The sequence below is a fragment of the Chelonoidis abingdonii genome, chromosome 8 (assembly GCF_003597395.2).
Source record: "Chelonoidis abingdonii isolate Lonesome George chromosome 8, CheloAbing_2.0, whole genome shotgun sequence".
NCBI lineage: Eukaryota > Metazoa > Chordata > Testudines > Testudinidae > Chelonoidis > Chelonoidis abingdonii.
In genome coordinates, this window is record NC_133776.1 from 16071403 (window position 1) to 16083437 (window position 12035).

Genomic DNA, 12035 nt, shown 5'->3' on the forward strand with positions numbered 1-12035 from the left:
CAGTGCTAGGAACAGCTAAGATACTGCGCAGAACCCTCAAACTCCCAGGCCTCTGGTAGAGGACCCGAGGTTGAGGAAGACACATACCACCCATAGAGGTGAGAGGGGAATTTTTTTTTATATATGTGAAAATAAAATAAAAAGTTAACCTTCTATCAGAAACCATGTATACACTGTCAATGCATCCTCCACACCAGGACAGAGACTTAGCCAGATTAAAAGGCAGAAAAAGAAGACTCAGGAGTACATGTTCAATAAGTTAATGCATGGCTCCGAGAGTGACAAGACAGGCTCAGAGCATGGAGGATTACACTGTCTGAGAACCTGGACATGGACATGGAGGACAGGAGAGCATGCTGGGAAAAGAGCATGCCATGCAGGAAGAGATGCTGCAGATTATGAAGGCGCAATCAGATGTTGAGGCATCTCCCCAAGGTTCAAGAAAGGCAGCTGGATGCTACAGTCCCTCTGCAGCCTATGCTGAACCTGCAGCCACTGCCCAGTTTTACATCCTCCTCCCCCAGATATCTGGGGGGGGGGAGCAGGAGTTTGGGATTGCTTGCACTCAACACCAGGGGAGGGTGCAGGGACCAGAAGATGCCCATTCCTTCACTTCTGATTGTTGTTGCAGTGTATCTGTAAGCAAGCTTTCCTTGGTTCTTCCCCCACAGTGTTATCAGCCCCTTTTGCCCAAGGTTATCTTACTTTTCTTTGCTGTCTGTCTCTGTGTGCATGTGCATAATAAAACTTAACAGATTGACAAGAAAAGGCTCTTTATTCATTCAGGAGTTTACAAGGGAGAAAAATGCCGTAGTGGGGACAGTTTGGTAAGGAACAACACAGATAAGTATCACATTACTCTGGCTCATTGCTCTGAAAATCAGTTTCAGCCTCATGGAGACAGAGCCCCTCAATGTGCTGCTCTTATTAACCTGGTGTCTGGCTGCTGAAAATTGGCTGCCAGGCAATCTGCCTCCATCCCCACCCCAGCGGAAACTTTTTCTCCCTTTGTTTCACAGATATTATAGAGCACACAGCAGGCAGCGATAACAATGGGAATATTGCTTTCACTGAGGTCTAACCTAGTAAGCAAACATCACCAGTGACCTTTTAAAGTTCCAAAGGCACATTCCGCCACCACTCTGCACTTGCTCAGCCGATGGTTGAACCAGTCCTTACTGCTGTCCAGGGTGCCTGTATACAGCTTCATGAACCATGGGAGCCAGAGGTAGGCTGTCTCTCCCTGCATCATGATCAGCATTTCAACATCACTAATGGTTTATTTTTCAGTCTGGAAAGAAAGTCCCTGCTTGCAGCTTTCTGAACAGACCTGCGTTTCTAAAGATGCATGCGTCATGCACCTTTCCCAACCATCCCACGTTTATGTCAGTGAAACAGCCCCTCTGATCCACCAGCGCTTGCAACACCATTGAGAAGCACTCCTATGGTTTATGTACTCTTTGGCAAGGTGGTCTGGTGCCCAGATAGACTGAATGCATATCTCTATTGCCCTACCACAGCTAGAGAACCCCATTGTGGCAAAAATATCCACTATGTCTTGCACTTTGCCCAGAGTCACTACCCTTCTTAGCAGAAGTCTGTTGATGGCCTTGCAAACTTGAATCACAACAGATGCCATGGTAGATTTACCAACTCCAAATTGATGCCTCACTGACTGGTAGCAGTCTGGCATTGCGAGCTTCCACAGAGCTTTCGGCACTCGCTTCTCCACTGTCAGAGCAGCTCTCATTTTAGTATTGCTGCGCTTCAGGGTCGAGAAAAGCTGGTCACACAGTTCATGGAAAGTGCCTTACATATCTGAAAGTTCTTCAGCCACTGCTCATCATCCCATAGGCACAGAACAATGCGATTCCACCACTTAGTGCTTGTTTCCCCGGGCCCAGAAACAGCACTCAGCTGTATCAAGGTGATGCATGACTGTCACCAGGAACGGTGAATTGCTCTGCTCTATGTCTTCCAGCAGGACTGCTTGTGTGGCATCACACAGATATGTAAATACTGCAGGATAAGGTGGAAAAGGGTCCATGCTTTTTCTGCTATACCATCCACATGGGTAACCCAGACTTGCGAAAAAGGCTTGGTTTGTTTGCTGTTGATTCAGGGAGGGAGATAAGTGCATCACAGGAGGCTTATGCCATATTCCCATAACCACTTATGCCAGTGTTTTGGTCCCATAATTCCACTTTGCTTCATGCACTGTGGGATAGCTACCCACCATGCAGTGCTCTGTGTGTAGATGCAAGCCCTGCACTCTGCAGACACAATGAGTGTAGTGTCGACACACAAGATTGACATGCTTAAATTGGAGGCTCGATGTTGTCTTAACTTTGTAGTGTAGACATGGTCTAACTCTTGTGAGCTATTAGGGCATTACAGTGGTAGGGGTCATATAAACAGAGTGATAGCTTCCTCCCCTATTCAGTTGCAGGGAAGATCTGCTGCTCCGGTGTCAGCTAGGTGTGACATTATCATTCAGGTACTCCAACAAAAAAAAGGGAAGTGAGGACTTGAGATTCTGCCTATTTCAAAATGTCAAAGCAGGCCAATAAAGGGTTTCATCTGAAATAATATTATGAGGCTGTCTTCATACATCCAAAAAGAGCAAAAACCACAGCTGATATTGCTGAGCAATTCACGTTTTATTTATTTATTTATTTATTGATTGATTGATTGATTGATTTTAAAAAAGCAGTACATAAAAACAAGGGAAGATACTTCCTGGCATTGAGTGACTAGATTCAATGAAGGCCTCTGACTCAGCTGGTCACTAATGGCTAGAACATGCCAAGCCTCCATGGAGGTCCCTTGGTGGATATAAACTTTGAAAATATATATAAAAAAATCTAAAGAGCAAAAGTCCTAACTCTGTTTTGAACAGTTAAATGGCCATATTGCTATGGATGCAGAGTTCTGTTTCCAACATTTGACTCTTTTCTGCAGTTAGCAGTACAGAAACTAACAAGAAACATGACTTCATTCCCAAACTAAATGCCTAACTCTCACCTTCTGTGCTGCTCATAGCATAAGCAACCTTGGGAATCTGGCTGCTTCTGTGTGCTGGATTAGGTATGTTGTAAATTCTCCTCACTCTGTTTTAACAGGAAAATTCCATTAACTGATCCCTTGTCCCCATAATTTGGGAACCCCTTTCTTAATGCTTCCCTCCATCCAATCATGAAGCATAGCTGTTTGGACTGGGTATGTTACAGAGTAATTCTTGTTCCTTCGAGGCCAGACTTAAAAAATGCTGAGCAGCCAGCAGCCCTCGTAATATTATTTATGGCCAAATTTGTCAGAAGGGCTCAGCACCCACTTTGAAAATCTGTCCTCAGTTGTGGGTACTGGGCTGTTCTGAAACTTCTGGCCCTCATGAGGGGCAGGGGGTGGAAACAATAAAATAGCTGCGCCTGAACTGGCGTTGTCCAATAAGTTATATATATTAATTGTATCTTCCATCTGTTCTTTATTAAATTGGCTTTACACAGACCAGAAACTCATTAGTAAGAGAATGAATGGCTCTACATTTTGCAGATAAACAGGTACGTTCCAATAGACTTCTTCACTTGTTCCCTAAACTGGAAGAACTACCTATTCTTGGTACAGTAAAATATACCTATGTATGTAGAACAGGAGGGAAAACACATTCCACAGAATATCCAGAATGACAAGAAGAACAAGTGAGTGCAGCCCAAACATAAATAAGTTGTTACTTTGATTTGTGTAATGTAATTGTAGAGCTTGCATTAATTCAAACTTCAGACTGAGAAACACACTGTATCCCTCAGCTACTGAAGCTATAAGTTTACCAGAAGCCACAGAGGAACAAATTTGAATGGGTTCTCTTCCTCTACCCTCCTAATTAAACTCAGTGCTAATAAGTTACTATATGCAGAGACACACACGGTATCTTTATACATCAGAGAAACCCATATCAGAGCATATATATTAATGACTTGGGGGGAGATGCTCTGGAGACAAGATGAAAGGAGCAGCCATTTTGTTCAATGATCTCAGAATGCAAAGCTTCTAAGATCCACAAGCCTGAATCTTTTTCTCTTCTCTATCATTCACTCTTATTTCTTGTTAGCTGGCTCTTTTCCTCAAATGTAAAGAAACCTGTGTTGATGCAAAATTAAAGCTGCATGGTTAAAATCATAAGGCACCAACGTAAGGATGTTGGTAAAAGAAAGTGGACCTCATAGGGCCATCCTTACTCAGGCAAATCTAGCAGGATCTGGCTGAAAGGATGAAAGTTGATCCCAGACCTTGAGGTTGGGACTCCATATGTGGAGAGACTCACAGACTACAGTAGGACTTTGCATAGGTTTGTGTTTGTGCTCATAGGGATCACTACAGAGTCAGGGCCTAAGATGTACCTTGCTGTAATTATCCTTATTATCTGCTCCCAAAACACCACCTATCAAATGGTGGAGGGTAAGTTCCTATATAGCCCCAACTTAGCCTCTACTCCTGGGTCCTATTGGAATCCTATATGGGAGATTAGAAAAGCCAGGAAAATATTAAACTGTTTTCAATGTGTAGACCCATAGAAATCAGCTGGAAGGACCCATGAGGCTGTCTGGTATGGCTACAGTATATGTAATACACTAAGGAACTTCCACAGTGCAGTCCGCATCTTAATAGCTTGTGAAATGGAGGGGAAGCGTCCACAAGACAGTTGTGTGAGCCACCTCCCCTCCCACTTGCAAGCACATGACATCCCCATGACAACCACAACACTAATTTCCATGGAAAAGTATTAGGTAAGTATTAAGCAGTCTTCCAATACAAGTTAGCAGCTGAAAATAAGGAGGCAAGCTCCATGTGACCAGGCATCTCTCTGTGGACCACCAGTGAGCTACAAACCACTGGTTTGGAACCACTGTAGTTTGGGTTGGCCACATTCTATTTAAAAAAGAAGGGACTGTTTTATTAGCGCCCCCACCCAAGCTCCTCCCAATATCAATAATAAGCAGTGCTCAGATTCCCAGTGGGACTTTTTGCTGATTTTTTGCAGCTCTCAGCAACTCCCAACCTTGCTGTACAGAGAAGAAAAAATGAGGGACATTCCTTGTAAGATGGGATTGTTGGCAACCCCAGCTGTAATATACAATACTGTAAATAATAATCAGTCATTCCAATGAGAACTTCCCTTTTACGCAATACTCAAAAAATGAGATTCACATGACTCCATTCAAAAGAGTCTATTCTGGTACTTTTTTTGGTTAGTATCAGCATTTTAATCTAATGTCTGTTCCTTCTGGATAGACTTCTTTTGTGCAGGACTTATTGTATCATACACATGCATGTCTCTTACATGAGTCTCAGTGGGACAGGGCACGCTCTCTTACTGCTCTCCTAGTAGACTGTCTGGAGGATTAACTCACCATATAGTCTGATGCCCCTTCCTGCAGTTACTCAGTCCAACATCACACTCACTAGCACCATGGCCTCTCTCACACTCCTGGAGCAATAGCTCTTCACAGCTTTCTCAGCTCTCCAGCCAAGTCACACTGAAGTCCCCCCCTTTTTCTCAGGTATTATCAAAGTATCCTTCCAAACAGACCTCAAATAGGCTACCTCTAGCATGCCACTCCTGAAGTGGCTTGTAGGGGAACATGGGCCCACCCTCCACACCAGGTACCGATCCAGGGATCCTTTACCCAACAGTTGAGGTCTTTATTTTTCCAGCCCTTACTGCTCTTTCCCTGGACTGCTTCCTATACTGTCTGTTACAGGCTCATCTCTTATAACAAGGGTCAGGGAATGTGACTGCAAGATATTCCCTCCTTCTCCGTTGCCAGCATCCTGGCTGTATAGAAGCCCTGCTTGTTTCTGCCCAGGTGAGCTTCATACCCAGTTGAGCCTCACTGCATCCTAGCTTCCCTCCAGGTGCAGCCTATGGCTAATCGACCTCTCTTGTCTGTATTAACCCCTCCAGAGCTAGTGTGGGGTGAACACCCTGTCATACCCACTTCCACTAGTAATGATAAAGGGATGCAACTTACTAAGCCAATGTAGAATTGAAGTAAAATAAGTAAGTTCTACAGACCATGAGCTACTAATGCTCTGCTCTTAGGCCACGTCTACACTACGGGATAATATTGAATTAGCTAAAATCGGTTTTATAAAACTGATATTATAAATTCGATTTCATGCGGCCACACTAGGCACAGTAATTTGGCGTAGTGCGTCCATGGTGCGAGCTTGAACTGATTTTGAGCGTTGCATTGTGGATCTTCGTAGCTATCCATAGTTTTCGCAGTCTCTCCCCGCCCTTGGAATTCTGGGTTGAATCATTATGTGTGGTGTGTTTTGGTAAATGTTCATTAGTCTTATCCTTGTCCTCCGGAAACGTCAGCTGCAATCCTTTTGCGGCGTTTGTTCCCTGGATGCCCTGGCAGACCCATAGCGCTCTGGCAACATGGGAGCCCAGTTTCAGCTTTTCTTTCCGGCACCAGTATGTGTATCTGGGATGCACCGCGAGACGGAGAGGCGATACTTCAGCGCTACAACAGCAGTATTCACTTGCTTGTTGCTGATAGCCAGAGATGTTCCGGTTGTCTCGTTACTCGTCTACTGCCGGAGGAAAACTGCAATGTAGATGAGGTTATCTCTCCTCTTTGTACTATCCACTGCTACATGATGCCCCTGCTGAATCGGCCGGGGTGCAACGCAAATATGCAAAATGGGATTCGTCAGCTTGGGACTGATGTCAATCCTCCCTTATGGTTTAAAATTAGAGTCAGTCCGCCTTAGATAAGGGGCAAGTGTGTTATGAGGACCAGTGTTAAGAGCGCAGTGCTCTGTGTCAGTATTCAAGGGGTGTCCTGAACCAACCCATTGCTCCCTCCCCCCAACCTTCTGGGCTACACGGCTAGTGCCCCCCCGCTGCGCATTTGGTTGTCATGAAGTATAAAGAATGCAGGAATTAGAAACAGAGATCTGTTTAGTGAGATAAAATGAGGGGAGGCAGCCTCCGGGGCTATGGACAGTTCCAAGCAGTACAGATCTTTTCTTTACACAGGAAAGGGAGGGGCTGATGAGCCAGCCCCAGTTGCTATATGAAGACGTTACCGAGCCATTCCTGTACATTACTGGAGTAACTGGAAGTCATTTCCATTTTTTATAGGCGCCCCCGGCCAGCTTCAGCTGAGGGCAGCAGGAGGCACTCACGGCTGCTGGATTTGGCGACGACGGATATCAGTCATATTGCACGCTCTACCCCAGGGAGGGGGAGGGAGCGGAATGACTGCTCTTACTGCTGCGAGCATCGCATTTACCCAGCAGCATTCAGTTACACATAGTGGTGGACATTGAAAGGAAGTCAGAAATGATTTCTTCCCTTTTCTTTCATGTGTGTGTGGTGGGGGAAACTGAGGAGCCTTTCCTGAACACGCCAGACACTGTGTTGAACCTACAGACAATTGGAGCTCAGCCAAGAATGCAAAGACTTTTCAAGAGACTGTTTGGTTTTGGGACTGTGGGATAGCTTGGAGTCTCAGTACCCCTCCTCCGATGAGTGTCATTTGGCTTCTGGTCCCGTTACGCTTGGTCAAGCAGTGTTGTGTTCCTGGAGATTTTTTTCAAACGCTTGGCATTCGTGTTCTGTAACGGATCGATACTAGAACAGAATTTGTCTCCGACCATAACTGCGATCAGATCTAGTAATCTCCGTCGTCATGCGTAGAGCTTTTTTTGGATTGTGAGATCGCATTCGCCACCCGGCTGATCAGAGTCACTGGGTCAAAACAGGAAATGTAATTCAAGTGCAGGGCTTTTTCTGTTTTCCTGCGCTGATCCGAGTTCAGATTGCTGTCAGAGGTCGTTGGTGCACTGTGGGGATGAGACGGAGGCAATCATTCAAGTTTCCGTCCACATAACGTAATCCGATAATTTAATATTCGAATTTAAGGCTAACTGTTCCCTTGTGGGTGGAGTACAGAAATCGATTTAAAGAGCCCTTTATATCGATATAAAGGGGGTTGTAGTGTGGACGGGTACAGCGTTAAATCGATTTAACGCTCTTTAAATCGATTTAAATGCGTAGTGTAGACCAGGCCTTAGTAACAAGTGTAACACACACGTTGTCACATAGAGTGGCAAGAGACTTTTATTCTATTATCATTGTGTTCTCCCTAGGGAAGAGTTTGGTAGGTAAAGTTAAGATCACACAAGTGGTTGCAGGGATGGGTACTTGGATTGTAATGCTTTAAACCAGGGATCATGCCTACCTCTAGGTTTCTCCATAACTTAGCACAATGGGCCATGATCTTGATAACCAGTATCCTACCATGACAAGCGTTTAAAGAAAGCAGAGTTTGACCCATCTAATTGAACAGCTCATCTACTACTAAAACAGGGGCGGCTCTAGGTATTTTGCCGCCCCAAGCACGGCAGGCAGGCTGCCTTCGGCAGGTTGCCTGCAGGAGGTCCCCGGTCCCGCGGATTTGGCAGCATGCCTGTGGGAGGTCTGCCAAAGCTGCAGGACCAGCGGACCCTCCGCAGGCATGCTGCCAAAGGCAATCTGTCTGCCGCCCTTGCTGCAACTGGCAGAGCGCCCCCCCTGGCTTGCCGCCCCAGGCACGCACTTGGCGTGCTGGTACCTGGAGCCGCCCCTACACTAAAGGAGTGTTTTCATTTGAGAGTCGGAACAAAAAGCAGAGGTAGGTACATCAAGTGGCAGAAGACCATGGTGAGGCAGGATAATAACAATAATTGGAGATATACCTCTCTCCTAGAACTAGAAGGGACCTTGAATCCAGTCCCCTGCCTTCACTAGCAGGACCAAGTACTGATTTTTGCTGCAGGTCCCTAAGTGGCCCCCTCAAGAAGTGAACTCACAACCCTGGGTTTAGCATGTCAATGCTCAAACCACTGAGCTATCCCTCCCCCAAGGCTGCCACAGAAGAAGTTACAGGGAGGGATAGCTCTGTGGTTTGCGAATGGGCCTACTAAACCCAGGGTCGTGAGCTTAATCCTTGAGGGGGGCATTTAGGGATCTGGGGCAAAAATCTGTCTGAGGATTGGTCCTGCTTTGAGCAGGGGGTTGGACTAGATGACCTCCTGATGTCCCTTCTAACCCTGATATTCTATGAAGACATCCCTGCACCATCTTCTCTTCTTCTTCACCTGAGGTGGCAAGGCCAGCAGCTAGTTAGGGATGGAAAACTAGTTTGGATAAAATAATAAGTGACCTGAATTCTCACCCGCAACTTGAAGTGAATCCAAAGCAAAGGTTTAATGTTATTTCGGTATATTTTGCACAGCTCTGCACTTTCAGTTCCAGCCTGCCATTGGATTTTTATAGGGAAAGCTCTGTAGCCAGATAAAACGCATGAGAGTCTGGTAATATATGAACATGGCTGTGGAACAGTACTCACTGACTAGCAGCCTCATTCTAGCTCTTCCTATCCCCCTTCTTGATTATTTCAGCCTCTTCTCCAACTTGCCTGCTACCCTAAAAGCATGTAAATGCAGCTAAGATTCTTCTCCTCACTAGTTTTCCGGCAACAACATATTCTTCCACTCACTGACTGTGTCAAATTTAAATATCTCGTCTTCACCTTCAAGGCCCTGTGTATCTCAACCTGGACACATCTACATTAGATTTTACCTTGTGCCCAGCCTTATCCCCCTCCTTTTTTTCTGCCAGTAAGCCAGCTTGTATACCTTAGTGAGATCCGATCCCACTTCCATCTCTGTGTTTCCCCACACGTGGAATGAACTCACGGTCCCATTCCACCAAATCAAAGATCTCCTAAAGCCTCCACAAGAGCTACAAACCCATCAATACTAGCCTATGCTGAATGATCTCCCTACCCCATCATTGCACTAAAAGAACAGAAATTGAAGCTGTCTCTCTTCTCTGGTTTGCCCAAGGCATTTTGTCCCATCTGTGTAAGTCATTGCGTATGTGGGATCTTCAGAGAAGATCTCTAATTGCTGTGTCCTGGGTAGTGCTTAGCACAATTATAAGCAATAGATTTTTCTTTAACTTGCTTCTCCCCTCAATTATTTTCTCATTTTTCTTTTTAATAAACTGAATGTCATGACAAATACACAGAAGTTCTGATGGTGGGTTTGATCCTGTAGTCACTTGAGAGGGGCTGTAAAATTGTAAAATATTTCTGATTAAAGGAGGACAATTTTTCCAGTCATGGACATAGCAACATAGTGCAAATGACTGTTTCAAAGAAATTAGTCACGAGAACAACTAATTGACTTATTGAAATGGTACCCATTTAAACCTGAAATAAAAAACACAACTTCAGATCCTTACAAGGCCATTGAAATATCCAATCTAAAAAGCTATTTAAACTGGGGTAAATATTAGTACTTACAATTTAGTGCAGGATAAAAACAGGCCACGATTCAGCCATAAAGTGCCCAATCCTGCAAGGTAATGCTGAGCTGACCTCCACAGAAGTTGAAGATGTTCAGCTCTTAGTGGGATTGAGTCTGCTATATTTGAAATCATGGTGAATTTACCCCTAAGATGAACTATATGTGAAAATAATTTCTGCATTTAATTAGCTTTTTAAAATGTTAAAAGCAGTGTAATAAAGATCAGAAAAAAATCTGTGGCTTTACAACAGATTAAGGCGGGGTTGCAGTGTTTACATGTATTTGCACTAAATGCAGTCTGTAACATATCCCCAGAAAATAAGTACAGTGCACATAGGTTTCAAGTCCAGCTGTAAGAAAAAATCTGTTGGTGTGTACAAAAGGAAATCTGTAGCTGACCTGCCTGGTGTTTTTTTGACAACAGCCTCCCATCCATTTGAATTCTCTGGAATCACACCCCAGATAGCAGTCAGGATAAACTTTCTTCAGTAATATTGTTTAAAGAGTCACGCACTTAAAGTTACGCATGTGCTTTGCTGAACTGCAGCCGTTGTTCTCTCCATCTGCTGCCTGAGTGTTTCTAAATGAAAAAGGTTTCTCCTACTGTCCAAACAGTAATAAATCTGCTTTTCATCCAAGGATCTCAAAATGCTTTACAAATACTAATAAATTAAGCCTCAAACATCTCCATGTTAAGTATTGTGATCTCATGCAACAATTCAAATTCAGGAATGACTCAGAGTCTGGTGCTCTCCAAATTGAAAGCCCATTTTTAATGTTAATACTGCAGGGACAATATGCAGCAGTCAGTCTGCGCATCAATATGACCCAAGCAGAGCACATCACCTCCACGCCCTGTTCTCTTCAGTAACATCTCCTGAATAGCAGGTCATATGCAAAGTCTCATTTCTCACCTTCAAAGTCCTCCATGAATATAACCCATATTTCCTATATATACTCTTAACCTATCACAACCTCTGCATTCCACCAGAACAATGGAGCAGTCAATTCAATGAAATTTATGTCTATAGAGGACTTATCTTGGCAAGTAGCCCTTGAATCTGAAACTCACTCCCTTAAGAGATCAGGTTAAGCATGAAACTTGACACACTCCAAAGCACAATGCAAACCCAATGTATTCTGCCCTGCATATCCTCATTATTGTACAAACTGCCACTTATGTACCAAATTCAGTTGTAAGCAACAGAACAGAGATTCCAAGCCCTCTCTCCCTCAAAAAACCATAGGTTCTGTTTGCAGTTTTGCCAGTCAAAAGAGTAATCTCTCAACTTGTAAAGCTGAAAAGGCTTGATGTGAAATTAGTGAGAGTAAATGCAGAACTCCATCATGATATTCCAGCTGTCATCTTTCTGATGTTAAATAACTCAGGTAAACATTTGCTAGGGGACTTGGTATTAGTCACTTCCTAATGATGGCCATGGTTTTAAAGATGTGATGGACCTGAACCAAAACTCCATACCCAAACTCCCCGGGAAAAGTCAGAGTTAGTTCTAAACCTTTCACTTTGGACTAGGGTGACCAGATGTCCTGATTTTATAGGGACATTCCCAATTTGGGGGTCTTTTTCTTATATAGGCTCCTATTACCCCCCACCCCCTGTCCCTCTTTTTCACATTTGCTGTCTGGTCGCCCTACTTTGGGCTCAT